The sequence below is a fragment of the Oncorhynchus clarkii genome, chromosome 31, assembly GCF_045791955.1.
Source record: "Oncorhynchus clarkii lewisi isolate Uvic-CL-2024 chromosome 31, UVic_Ocla_1.0, whole genome shotgun sequence".
In the NCBI taxonomy this organism is placed as follows: Eukaryota; Metazoa; Chordata; class Actinopteri; order Salmoniformes; family Salmonidae; genus Oncorhynchus; species Oncorhynchus clarkii.
In genome coordinates, this window is record NC_092177.1 from 8,650,792 (window position 1) to 8,665,946 (window position 15,155).

Genomic DNA, 15,155 nt, shown 5'->3' on the forward strand with positions numbered 1-15,155 from the left:
GACATGACCAGCCACTCACTAACACCAACCCTATTCAGACATGACCAGCCACTCACTAACACCAACCCTATTCAGACATGACCAGCCACTCACTAACACCAACCCTGTTCAGACATGACCAGCCACTCACTAACACCAACTCTGTTCAGACATGACCAGCCATTCACTAACACCAACCCTGTTCAGACATGACCAGCCACTCACTAACACCAACTCTGTTCAGACATGACCAGCCACTCACTAACACCAACCCTGTTGAGACATGACCAGCCACTCACTAACACCAACCCTGTTCAGACATGACCAGCCACTCACTAACACCAACCCTGTTCAGACATAACCAGCCATTATCAAGCACCATCCCTGTCCAGACATGACCAACCACTCACTAACACCAACCCTGTTCAGACATGACCAACCATTCACTAACACCAACCCTGTTCAGACATGACCAGCCATTCACCAGCACCAACCCTGTTCAGACATTACCAGCACCAACCCGGTCCAGATACAACCAGCCATTCAGCACTAGCAGGTCCTACTATACCACCTGACCCAGAGCCAAATGGTCTTGTAGGCAGGGCTCCATGTACAAATGGTCTGCCTCACAGCCTCCTGTCCAACCCCATCTTCTGCTTTCTATATTTACAAATTACTCAAATGTACTTTGGACATACGGGCCATTCAATTTTCACATCTCCAAATATGATTTACATCTGCTTACTTTGTTCAAAATACTAAATGTTAATTTGTGTTGTATTCAATGTATGTGGTTAATATAATGTTCATATACATATGTGTATGTATCGTTTGTCCTTGCAACATGAGTCAAAGTGAAATCCTGAGATGCAACACTAGAAGTCTCATTACAACCAGAATCTTGTGGTCCTGGTTAGCTTCCATCAGAAAGGAGACTGATTGTAGTTAGCTTCCATCAGATAAGAGGCTGTGGTCCTAGTTAGCTTCCATCAGATAAGACACTGATCATAGTTAGCTTCCATCAGATAAGAGACCGATTGTAGTTAGCTTCCATCAGATAAGAGACTGATCGTAGTTAGCTTCCATCAGATAAGAGACTGATCGTAGTTAGCTTCCATCAGATTAGAGACTGTGGTCCTAGTTAGCTTCCATCAGATAAGAGACTGTGGTCCTCATTAGCTTCCATCAGATAAGAGACTGTGGTCCTTGTTAGCTTCCATCAGATAAGAGACTGTGGTCCTCGTTAGATTCCATCAGACAAGAGACTGATCATAGTTAGCTTCCATCAGGTAATAGACTGATTGTAGTTAGCTTCCATCAGATAAGAGACTGATCGTAGTTAGCTTCCATCAGATAAGAGACTGATCGTAGTTAGCTTCCATCAGATTAGAGACTGTGGTCCTCATTAGCTTCCATCAGATAAGAGACCGTGTTCCTCGTTAGCTTCCATCAGATTAGAGACTGTGGTCCTCATTAGTTTCCATCAGATACGAGACCGTGTTCCTCGTTAGCTTCCATCAGATTAGAGACTGTGGTCCTCATTAGCTTCCATCAGATAAGAGACCGTGTTCCTCGTTAGCTTCCATCAGATTAGAGACTGTGGTCCTCGTTAGATTCCATCAGATAAGAGACTGTGTTCCTCGTTAGCTTCCATCAGATTAGAGACTGTGGTACTCATTAGCTTCCATCAGATAAGAGACTGTGGTCATAGTTAGCTTCCATTAGATTAAAAACTGATCGTAGTTAGCTTCCATCAGATTAGAGACTGATCGTAGTTAGCTTCCATCAGATTAGAGACTGTGGTCCTCGTTAGATTCCATCAGATTAGAGACTCTGGTCCTGGTTAGCTTCCATCAGATTAGAGACTGTGGTCCTCGTTAGCTTCCATTAGATTAGAGACTGTGGTCCTCGTTAGCTATGATAGGAGACTGATAGATAGGAGACTGGTAGATAGGAGACTGATAGATAGGAGACTGGTAGATAGGAGACTGATAGATAGGAGACTGATAGATAGGAGAGTGATAGATAGGAGACAGGTAGATAGGAGACTGATAGATAGGAGACTGGTAGATAGGAGACTGGTAGATAGGAGACAGATAGATAGGAGACAGATAGATAGGAGACTTGTAGATAGGAGACTGATAGATTGGAGACTGATAGATAGGAGACTTGTAGATAGGAGACTGATAGATTGGAGACTGATAGATAGGAGACTGTGGTGTTGTTTGTTCAGCCATCCCATCAAATGAGGCAGATGAATCGCTTGAACAAGTCAGTTACACTGTATATATAAATCAACAGGCTTGGAGGCAGCCCTGCCTGCTCTCCAATGAAACCCAATCCCACTCTGTTCCAGGTGCATGTCACTCTGTATCTGTACATCAGTCCTATGACTGAACCGGCCCTAGCAGATCATGTAACACTGGTGAAGATGATTTGGGGTTTGGATGTATTGATATGTCACATTATGTCATATTAATTCATCACAAGAAGAAAACTTGCATTGAATAACTGATTGACATTCAAACTGTAATACAACAAAATAGGTTATAGGGATACAAATAAGATGTTAACCTTGATATTAGGCTCATACTAATATGCCATTAGTTTACAGCTATTGAAGTGATCATGTTTTTTGTGGCATGTTTAAAATCAATCTCATAGATGGGATTCTGTACAACCAAAATATACTTCAATCCTATTATTGTAAAAACTCTCAAAATGCAAGACTGAACAATGATGAATTAATTATATTTACCCTCTAATTTGTCTGTCAGAATAACCTGCCAACACTTCTACTGTTCTGTCAGTCACTGGAGATTCCATGACACACAAGTAATGACACATTCATTACACACACAGATTAACAGTGTAGATGAGATTAGTGTAGATTAGATCCTGAACGTGAGTTATTTGTGTCTGTTTCATGTACCAGTAAACCTCATCTGCCGACTGCCTCATCCCTGGTATAACGCTATGGCGTTGGTTTATCCCTGGGATAACGCTACGGCGTTGGTTTATCCCTGGTATAACGCTATGGCGTTGGTTTATCCCTGGTATAACGCTACGGCGTTGGTTTATCCCTGGTATAACGCTATGGCGTTGGTTTATCCCTGGTATAACGCTATGGCGTTGGTTTATCCCAGGTATAACGCTATGGCGTTGGTTTATCCCTGGTATAACGCTATGGCGTTGGTTTATCCCAGGTATAACGCTATGGCGTTGGTTTATCCCTGGTATAACGCTATGGCGTTGGTTTATCCCTGGGATAACGCTATGGCGTTGGTTTATCCCTGGGACAGAGTGAATAATGACATTTTTGTCATAGTTCTCATACAGGTGAGAACATGTCAAAGTAATAGAGTTTAGTTTATGGTACTAGACCTCCTGGAGCAATTTGTCCTCGACAACAACACATAAAGTATTGCTTAAGTGTTGAGTAGGCCTCACTAAGAACCCCTTGGCCAATTTCAGTTGGTTGGGGTCTGGAACAAAGATATACAGTCTGTGGGATGTTGTCAATGAATGGATGCCATTCTCAAAATATACTGTAGGTTATTTGACACCAAAACTATCACATAGTCAATGATAACCCTACAGTACCTATTCCTTTATGTAGACTTAAACTAAAATCTGCACATCAAGCATCAGCTACTTTACCATAGAAGTTACATGTAATCTAACACAATGTATTAATTATGGTCACTATAATGGCGTACTATAGTTACATTGCAACTTCTGACATTTCTAGATCTATTCTGGAATCATATTCCTATGTCTAGATTAATTGTGGTTCATGGTGAAGAATGTGGTTATTCAATAGCGTTCCACATGACATCCCCAATGACAATAGGCTACACCTTGATCAATGATAGGGGCTGATTATTAAGGAAACAGGAAGTCCATGAGACCGTTATGACTGTTCCAGCAGAGATCTTCCTCCTCTTGGTGTTTATGGACTATGAGCTCTTATGGAGCACAATACACTTCTACAATAGGATGAAGAAGACCATACACAACCATGCACTGTGTGGTCTTGTCCTGTTTGATTGTTTATGTCCTGTATGGTCCTATTTTGTTTCACAACACTGCAAGAAGAATCCCCGCAAAGGAATAATGAAGTGATTCTAATCAAATCAAATCTACTCAGCAGGAGTGTCTGAGCTGACTTATGTCACACACACAAAGCTGAAGAGAACCCTCCTCTGCCTCAATCTCCATAGTTACTGAAGAGAACCCTCCCCTGCCTCTAACACCATAGTGACTGAAGAGAACCCTCCCCTGCCTCGAACACCATAGTGACTGAAGAGAACCCTCCCCTGCCTCGAACACCATAGTGACTGAAGAGAACCCTCCCCTGTCTCTAACACCATAGTGACTGAAGAGAACCCTCCCCTGCCTCGAACACCATAGTGACTGAAGAGAACCCTCCTCTGTCTCAATCTCCATAGTTACTGAAGAGAACCCTCTTCTGTCTCTAAAACCATAGTGACTACAGTCAGATAGTAGAGAGGACACTGCTCCCAGTGAGACACTATGATTGGAGGTAGTTGAGAGGACACTGCTCCCAGTGAGACACTATGATTGGAGATAGTTGAGAGGACACTGTTCCCAGTGAGACACTATGATTGGAGATAGTTGAGAGGACACTGCTCCCAGTGAGACACTATGATTGGAGGTAGTTGAGAGGACACTGCTCCCAGTGAGACACTAGGATTGGAGATAGTTGAGAGGACACTGCTCCCAGTGAGACAATATGATTGGAGGTAGTTGAGAGGACACTGCTCCCAGTGAGACACTATGATTGGAGGTAGTTGAGAGGACACTGCTCCCAGTGAGACACTATGATTGGAGATAGTTGAGAGGACACTGCTCCTAGTGAGACACTATGATTGGAGGTAGTTGAGAGGACACTGCTCCTAGTGAGACATTATGATTGGAGATAGTTGAGAGGACACTGCTCCCAGTGAGACACTATGATTGGAGATAGTTGAGAGGACACTGCTCCCAGTGAGACACTATGATTGGAGGTAGTTGAGAGGACACTGCTCCCAGTGAGACATTATGATTGGAGATAGTTGAGAGGACACTGCTCCCAGTGAGACACTATGATTGGAGGTAGTTGAGAGGACACTGCTCCCAGTGAGACACTATGATTGGAGGTAGTTGAGAGGACACTGCTCCTAGTGAGACATTATGATTGGAGATAGTTGAGAGGACACTGCTCCCAGGGAGACATTATGATTGGAGATAGTTGAGAGGACACTGCTCCCAGTGATACACTATGATTGGAGGTAGTTGAGAGGACACTGCTCCCAGTGAGACACTATGATTGGAGGTAGTTGAGAGGACACTGCTCCCAGTGAGACATTATGATTGGAGATAGTTGAGAGGACAGTGGTGCATGGTATGACCTTCCACATTGATTCCCAGACCATGTCTAAACCATCTCACAACATATTTCCCATCACTCACTCACACATATACAGAGTTTTCCTCCCCACTAGTCTCTAGTCTATCACAGATGTACAGTATATAGATACTGAAAGTCATTTTGAAAATGAAAGCTGTCATCTGAAGTGACTGACCAGACTGAGGCCTTGTGGCTAAATCAGAGAAAATATTCAGACCCCTTGACATTTTCCACATTTTGTTACGTTAGAGTCTTATTCTAAAATGGATTACATCATTTGTTTCTCTCATCAATCTACACACAATACCCAAGTGACAAAGTGAAAACAAGTATTTAGAAATGTTTGCTAATTTAGTTTAAAAAAATAAAACAACTGAAATACCTTATACCTTGTAAGTATTCAGACCCTTTGCTATGAGACTCGTAAATGTAGTTCAGGTGCATCCTGTTTCCATTGGTGATCCTTGAGATGTTTCTACAACTTGATTAGAGTCCACCTGCGGTAAATTAAATTGATTGGACATTATTTGGAAAGGCACACACCTGTCTATATAAGGTCCCACAGTTGACAGTGCATGTCAGAGCAAAAACTAAGCCGTGAGGTCGAAGGAATTGTCCATAGAGCTCCGAGACAGGATTGTATCGAGGCACAGATCTGGGGAAGGGTACTAAAAAATGAATGCAGCATTGAAGGTCCCCAAGAACACAGTGGCCGCCATCATTATTAAATGGAAGAAGTTTGGAACCACCAAGACTCTTCCTTGAGCTGAACAATTCTTATTCTTATCCATATTTTTTAAACTGCATTGTTCGTTAAGGGCTTGTAACTAAGCATTTCACTGTATTTCACATTTCAGGTCTACACCTGCATGTGACTAATACAATTTTATTTGATCATGCTGTGGGAATGTTTTTTAGCAGCAGGGACTGGGAGACTAGTAAGAATCGAGGGAAAGATGAACAGAGCAAAGTACAGAGAGATCCTTGATGAAAACCTGCTCCAGAGTGCTCAGGATCTCAGACTGGGGCGACGGCTCACCTTCCAACAGGACAACGACCCTAAGCACACAGCCAAGACAACACAGGAGTGGCTTCAGGACAAGTCTCTGAATGTCCTTGAGTGGCCCAGCCAGAGCCCAGAATTGAACCCGATCAAACATCTCTGGAGAGACCTGAAAATAGCTGTGCAACGACGCTCCCCATCCAACCTGACAGAGCTTGAGATGATCTGCAGAGAACAATGGGATGAACTCCACAAATACAGGTGTGCCAAGCTTGTAGAGTCATACCCAAGAAGACTTGAGGCTGTAATCGCTGCCAAATGTGCTTCAACAAATTACCAAGTAAAGGTCTGAATAGTACTATACTAAGGACATCCTGAGGGAAATTGACGAGTACCAACAGCTTAACACTATGGAAAGATCCAACTACCTCACAAAATAACTTTAACCCGTCAAAAAAAAAAAAAACATTCATCTACAGACACGGACGATGCAACACTGGAAAAGTTGTGTGAGGAGGTAGCAGGGCTGAGGAGGAGTTTGGAGTTTAGCCAGACTGCAATTCTGACGCTCCAAGGAGATAACAAGGCACTCACAGTCAAGGTTAAAAAAATCCGCGATTCCAACATGGAATGTCTACTCAGGGAAAACAGGATGAAGACGGAGTCGCTACTAGACATACAAAGTCGTGAAAATCATTTTTTTTCTGGGATTCCTGAGGACGCATCCAATAATCCAGAGGGATTATATTATTATTATTATTGATCAGAGAACTCATACAATCCGCCTTGAAACTTCCAAAAGAGACTGTAAACAAGGTGGCTTTCCAGCGAGTACACAGACTTGCATCGTCACTTTAACTATACATTAATGTACATACTACCTCAATTGGGCCGACCAACCAGTGCTCCCGCACACTGGCTAACCGGGCTATCTGCATTGTGTCCCACCCACCACCCACCACCCACCAACCCCCCTCTTTTACTCTTTTGCTACTCTCTGTTCATCATGTATGCATAGTCACTTTAATCATATCTACATGTACATACTACCTCAATCAGCTTGACTAACCGGTGTCTGTATGTAGCCTCGCTATTTTTATAGCCTCGCTACTGTATATAGCCCCTCTACTGTATATAGCCCCTCTACTGTATATAGCCTCTCTACTGTATATAGCCTCTCTACTGTATATAGCCTCTCTACTGTATATAGCCTCTCTACTGTATATAGCCTCTCTACTGTTATAGCCTCTCTACTGTATATAGCCTCACTACTGTATATAGCCTCACTACTGTATATAGCCTCTCTACTGTATATAGTCTCTCTACTGTATATAGCCTCTCTACTGTATATAGCCTCTCTACTGTTATAGCCTCTACTGTATATAGCCTCACTACTGTATATAGCCTCACTACTGTATATAGCCTCTCTACTGTATATAGCCTCTCTACTGTATATAGCCTCTCTACTGTATATAGCCTCTCTACTGTATATAGCCTCTCTACTGTATATAGCCTCTCTACTGTATATAGCCTCTCTACTGTGTATAGCCTCTCTACTGTATATAGCCTCTCTACTGTATATAGCCTCACTACTGTATATAGCCTCTCTACTGTTTATAGCCTCTCTACTGGTATAGCCTCTCTACTGTATATAGCCTCTCTACTGTATATAGCCTCTACTGTTATAGCCTCTCTACTTTTATAGCCTCTCTACTGTATATAGCCTCTCTACTGTATATAGCCTCTCTACTGTGTATAGCCTCTCTACTGTATATAGCCTCTCTACTGTATATAGCCTCACTACTGTATATAGCCTCTCTACTGTTTATAGCCTCTCTACTGGTATAGCCTCTCTACTGTATATAGCCTCTCTACTGTATATAGCCTCTACTGTTATAGCCTCTCTACTTTTATAGCCTCTCTACTGTATATAGCCTCTCTACTGTATATAGCCTCTCTACTGTATATAGCCTCTCTACTGTATATAGCCTCTCTACTGTATATAACCTCTCTACTGTATATAGCCTCTCTACTGTATATAGCCTCTCTACTGTATATAGCCTCTCTACTGTATATGGCCTCGCTACTGTTATTTTTCACTGTCTTTTTACTGTTGTTTTATTTCTTTACTTACCTTTTGTTCACCTAATACATTTTTTGCACTATTGGTTAGAGCATGTAAGTAAGCATTTCACTGTAAGGTCTACCTACACCTGCTGTATTCGGCGCACGTGACAAATAAACTTTGATTTGATTTGATTTGACTTGGAGCTCGGAGCGATAAGACAAAGGGTCCCCTACCTATCATCGCAAAATTTGAACACTACCAACAAAAGGAGCTGATCAAAAGCAAGGGAAGGAGCTTAAAGGGATCAAATTCAGTCTCAATGAACAATTTCCAAGGGAGATAAACAAACGTCGTTAGAGACTGTTTCCGGTACAGAGGCAACAGAGGGAGAAGGGTAAGCGTGACTTTCTCCTTATGGACAAACTCTTTATAGATGGACAGCTATTCCGAGACAGATCCATAACACCATGGCTGTACTAGATGCTACCGGGACTTCAGGTTACGAAAAAAAGAATTGTAAAAATATCTGAACACTCTGAAGTGGATATGAACACACACGTACTCAATTACATGCTCACTTACACATATGGACTTATACATACACACACACACGCCTAATCTCGCTCTCTTCTTTTCTCTCCTCTCCGTCTCTCACCTCTCTCTCCATTGTCAAACTGTTCTTTAATTTAATACGTTTCTTGTTTGTCTATATTTTTTATGTATTTGTCTACAAGTTTATATATGTTTACAACAAGCACATCGAAGATATCAGAATAGGCGCATTGGGGACTAATAACATATTACACGGAATACATGTGTACTGTAGTGAAGCCGTCTCTAGAGTAATGCAAGGCCTCTTTCATGATCATGTGAAACGTCAATTGCTATGGAAATGCTGGGATGTGTTTTTCAATGATGCAATTATGATGCAACTATGATGGTGATACAATATGGATTACAATTATCATCATGAACATTAAGGCTATACGCACTACATGTTACACACATATAGACACTCAACCAAGCAAATTGGCAGAGTTATTATTATTATTATTATTATTGGCAGAGTTATTATTATACAGCACACATTATAGTCTTACCATTATACAGACATCGTACACACTTTCACTAAATCACATCCAATATCATACACATCAACCTACTCAGATTTACTACACAAATAATATCTTGCCTCAAATTTCTAACATCTATGGCATTGGCTCACAGGCAAACAGGCAAGGGAATAAAACAAATATTGCTAGAACCTATTTCTTGGATTCTAAATATCAGACATTAGAAAACTCTAGTGTTGACCTTCATAATACCTCTGATGGCAGTAACTTTACAAGCACTAATTATGGTCAATTTACACTGAGAATAGTATCTAGTTATGGTAAGGGGTGAAATAAGTATAGCCAGTTATAATTGTAACGGTTTAGCAGATTATTAAAAAAGATCAGTCTTTACATGGCTAAAAGAAAAGGAATATAACATATACTGTTTACAGGAAACTCACTCTACATCCTTAGATGGATGTAGATGGATGTGGAAAAAGGAATGGGCTGGTGAAATCATTTTCTGTCAACGACAAAGGAACTCAAAAGGTGTGATGTTATGAACTAACAAAAATTTAGATTTGAATGTGCAAATAGACAGGAATGATTCGCAAGGAAGGTAGATCTTTTTGAATATGAATGTGGACAAAAAAGAGATTTGGCTCATTAATCTATATGGTCCAAATCAGGATGATCCATACTTCTTCTAAAATATTTATAACGATTTATTGAACTTACAGGCAACAAAGGATCAAACCATTATGGTAGGAGACTATAACACAGTGTTAAGTACCTCAATGGACCGTAAAGGTAATCACTCTACAAACTATCATCCCCGTGCCCTTAAGGAAATCACTCTACAAACTATCATCCCCGTGCCCTTAAGGAAATCACTCTACAAACTATCATCCCCGTGCCCTTAAGGAAATCACTCTACAAACTATCATCCCCGTGCCCTTAAGGAAATCACTCTACAAACTATCATCCCCATGCCCTTAAGGAAATCACTCTACAAACTATCAACACCGTGCCCTTAAGGAAATCACTCTACAAACTATCATCCCCGTGCCCTTAAGGAAATCACTCTACAAATCCCCGTGCCCTTAAGGAAATCATACAAACTATCCCCGTGCCCTTAAGGAACTATCATCCCCGTGGCCTTAAGGAAATCACTCTACAAACTATCATCCCCGTGCCCTTAAGGAAATCACTCTACAAACTATCATCCCCGTGCCCTTAAGGAAATCACTCTACAAACTATCATGCCCTTAAGGAAATCACTCTACAAACTATCATCCCCGTGCCCTTAAGGAAATCACTCTACAAACTATCATCCCCGTGCCCTTAAGGAAATCACTCTACAAACTATCATCCCCGTGCCCTTAAGGAAACCACTCTACAAACTATCATCCCCGTGCCCTTAAGGAAATCACTCTACAAACTATCATCCCCGTGCCCTTAAGGAAATCACTCTACAAACTATCATCCCCGTGCCCTTAAGGAAATCACTCTACAAACTATCAACACCGTGCCCTTAAGGAAATCACAAACTTTATGGATATATTAGAAATAGGGGATATTTGTAGACTAAAAAACCCAGACCTAGTGAGATATACGTGGAGGAGACTTAATCAAGCTAGTCGTCTTGACTACTTTCTTGTCTCTTTCTCTCTTGCATCAAAGGTTTAAAAAGTTTTAATAGGAGACAGAATGCGATCGGATCATCATCTAATTGGCCTCTTATAGATTTTCCACGTGGACGGGGATATTGGACATTTGATCAAAGTTTACTGGAGTACAACTTATTTTTAACTAAGACAAAATCATTTATAACTGAATTTTTCTAGAGTAGTATAGGTTTAGCAAATCCCCTTATTGTTTGGGATACCATTCAATTCAATATTCATCAATAATAAAAAAGCAGTTTCTGGCTAAAGAGACAAGACTAACAAGGGAAATACATTAACTAATACTACAGGTAGATAGCAATAAAAACAATACTACAGAGATACAAAATAAATTAGAGGAGAAACAACAAATAATTTTTTAATAATATATATATATAATAATATAGCAAATGGAAAATTAAACAAATGTACAGAATGATCAGTGCGAAGGAAAAATTACAGAGGAATAACTTTTTGAGGCTATTAAATCCTTTCAGTCTAGAAAAATCCTAGGGCTTAATGGCATAACGGTAGAGGTACAGTATATCAAGCCTTTTGTGATATACTAAAAACTCCATTGTTAGATTGTTTTAACTACTCCTATAGAAATGGTAGTCTGTCGGGTACTCAGCAGGAAGGTCTGATTTCTCTATTATTATAACAAGACCCAGATGGAAAATATAAAGACCCAGTCTATCTAAAAAACTGGAGGTCTCTTACACTTCAATGTCGTGATGCAAAAATACTAGTGAAATGCATAGCACTCAGAATTTAAAGGGTTTTACCAGGTATTGTTCATCCTGATCAGACAGGTTTTTTTACATTGTTGAAACATTGGAGATAATATACGATAACTACTAGAAATAATAGAACATCAATAAACATCTAAGAAGCCAGGCCTGGTATTTACAGTGGATTTTGAAAAGGTATTTGATAAAGTAAGACTGGATTTTATTCATAAATGCCTGGATTTTTTCAATTTCGGTGATTCTCTCATAACATGGGTAAAGTATAGCAACCACAGAGATAAATAGTAAATAGCGGCTACTTCTCAGAGAGTTTTGAATTGTCAAGAGGAGTTAAACAAGGGTGTCCGCTGTCAACATATGTATTCGTTAAGGCCATCGAAATGCTAGCTATTAAAATCAGATCCAATAACAACATTAGAGGATTAGAAATCCAAGGCTTCAAAACAAAGGTGTCCATGTATGCCGACAACTCAAGTTTTATGTTAAGTCCGCAAGCTAGATCCCTGCAATGTCTCATTGAAGATCTAGATAACTTTTCTGTACTCTCTGGACTAAAACCTAATTATGATAAGTGTACAATATTATGTATTGGATCTTTAAAAAAAATACAACTTTTACATTACCCTGCAGTTTACCTATAAAATGGGCTGATGATGAAGTAGACATACTTGGTATTCAAATCACAAAATATATAAATGAGCTCTCCATAATGAATTTCAATAGAAAACTTGTAAAAATAGACAAGATCCTGCAACCATGGAGAGGTAAGTACCTGTCCATTTATGGAAAAATGGCCCTGATTAACTCCTTAGTCATATCTCAGTTTACTCATGTACTTATGGCACTGTCTACTCCTGATGATTATTTTATCAAATCATGAGCAAAAAATATTTCGCTTTATCTGGGACGCTAAACCAGACAAATAAAACGTGCCTATCTATATTGTGAATTGTGTGGGTTGAGATTATTAAATATAAAAGCACTAAACCTCTCTCTAAAATCTTTACTCATTCAAAAGTTTTACTTTAACCCTAAATGGTTCTCAAGTAGATTACTAAGGGAAGCTCATCCATTGTTTAAAAATGGCCTTTTTGCTTTTGTGCAGATTGCCATGTCTCATTTCAAAGAATTGAAAATTATACCTTTTTCAAAGTATCTCTCTTTTTCAAACAAGCATTGCAGAGCTGGCTGCAATTTCAATTTCATCTCCCTGAAAAGATAGAACAGATATTATGGTTGAACTCAAATGTGCTGGTTGATAAAATACCTGTATTTATGGGAAAGATGTTTGAAAAGGGTATTTTGTTCTTAATAAATTATATTGTAAATTGGAATGGTAGAGTTATATCCTTCATGGAGTTATCAATTATTGTACGGGAAGGGTCTGTTCAATCCAAGAGTACAACCAATTGATTACAGCATTGCCCCAAAAATGGAGGAGGCAGGTGGAAGCGGGAGTTTCTGGTCTCAGGTTCAGGACTGGCTGAAAATGCATAACATTGATCTAAAATTAACCCTAGAAATAATACTGTTAGGAGATCTGGAGAGACCAGGTCAGTCAATTACGAATATACTAACACTATTAGTAAAAGTATTTATCTTCAACTCGCAATCTGTGGATTCTATTCGATTAGATAGATTGAAATTGTACGTTAAACATCACAGCATAGTTGAAAGATATATGTTGCGTAGAAATCCGAAGAGGGTGACCAGCAGAGATAGATGGGATGGGCTGAGGGTGGCCAGCAGAGATAGGTGGGATGGGCTGAGGGAAGCTGAGGGTTGGGATGTGGAATTGGAGACAAGTGGGAGTGGAGTTGCTCTGTGTGACATAAAATGAGTGTCAAAGTAAAAAATAAAGTCAAAATAGAACATAATAAAAAAGTATGTTTAAATGACACTGAGGAGCAGTGTTTTTACAGCTAATGCCGGTTTGCCTGAGGCTGATGCCATGCAGGTGTTTGTACATACATGTAATAGTGCCAGACATACACACAAACATATACCGTTGGCATTGCTGTGATTATTTTAGTTCTCCTTGATGTCCTTTGTTTTAAAGTTGTTTTATTTGATTTATTTTTTGCATTGTTGTTTGCTGTTTTCTTCTGTCTTCTTTTGTATCTTTAGTTCATTCTCTTGGTTGTTGGTGCATTGGGGGGTTCTTGGGGGTGGGGAATGGAATTCATTCTATTTTATTTTTTTTTAAGTATTCTTGTGGGAGGGGTCTCGAATGGTTGAGGGGCAGCTATTGGGGAACTGTGGGGGGGACCTTGGAGTGTTCCTTCGGGTTCACGTTTTTTGGCCTGGTGAGGGATCTGTCAACGTGCCCTTGAGCAGGGCATTGACCCTGGATGCTCCTGTGTGTCGCTCTGAGTAGGAGTCTGTTGAATGACTGGTGTGGTGCAGTTGTTGAGCGGCTTCACTGCAAGTATATTGTTTGTTTCAGATATTCAATAAAAATACATTAAAAAGGGTCTGAATACTTATGTAAATGTAAAATTGCAGATGTTTTATATTTAATACATTTTCAAAAAATCAGTTTTTGCTTTGTCATTATGGAGTATTGTCTGTAGGTTGGTGAGGGAAAAAAACAATTTAATCAGTTTTAGAATAAGGCTGTAACGTAACAAAATGTGGAAAAAGTCAAAGGGTCTGAATACTTTCCCGAAATATAATAAGTGCCACTTCCCTCAGAACAGTGATAGACGTGGCCTGACCACATTCTGTCCATGACAACATCACAGAGACACGTCTAGCACCTCATCATTCTGCGTGCACAACATCACAGAGACGCATCTAGCACCTCATCATTCTGTGTGCGCAACATCACAGAGACACGTCTAGCACCTCATCATTCTGCGTGCACAACATCACAGAGACACATCTAGCACCTCATCATTCTGTGTGCGCAACATCACAGAGACACATCTAGCACCTCATCATTCTGTCCATGACAACATCACAGAGACACGTCTAGCACCTCATCATTCTGTCCATGACAACATCACAGAGACACGTCTAGCACCTCATCATTCTGTCCATGACAACATCACAGAGAGACTCATCATTCATTTGAGTTCACTCACTCTGTCTGTCAGACGCTTTTCAGCTCCCAGGCATTAGAAACAGTTTAAATCATCATTCCGTCAAAGAGACGTGTGGAGTTTTTTTTTTCTGCGACAATTGATATGAACACATGTACAGGATTGACATAGAGCATT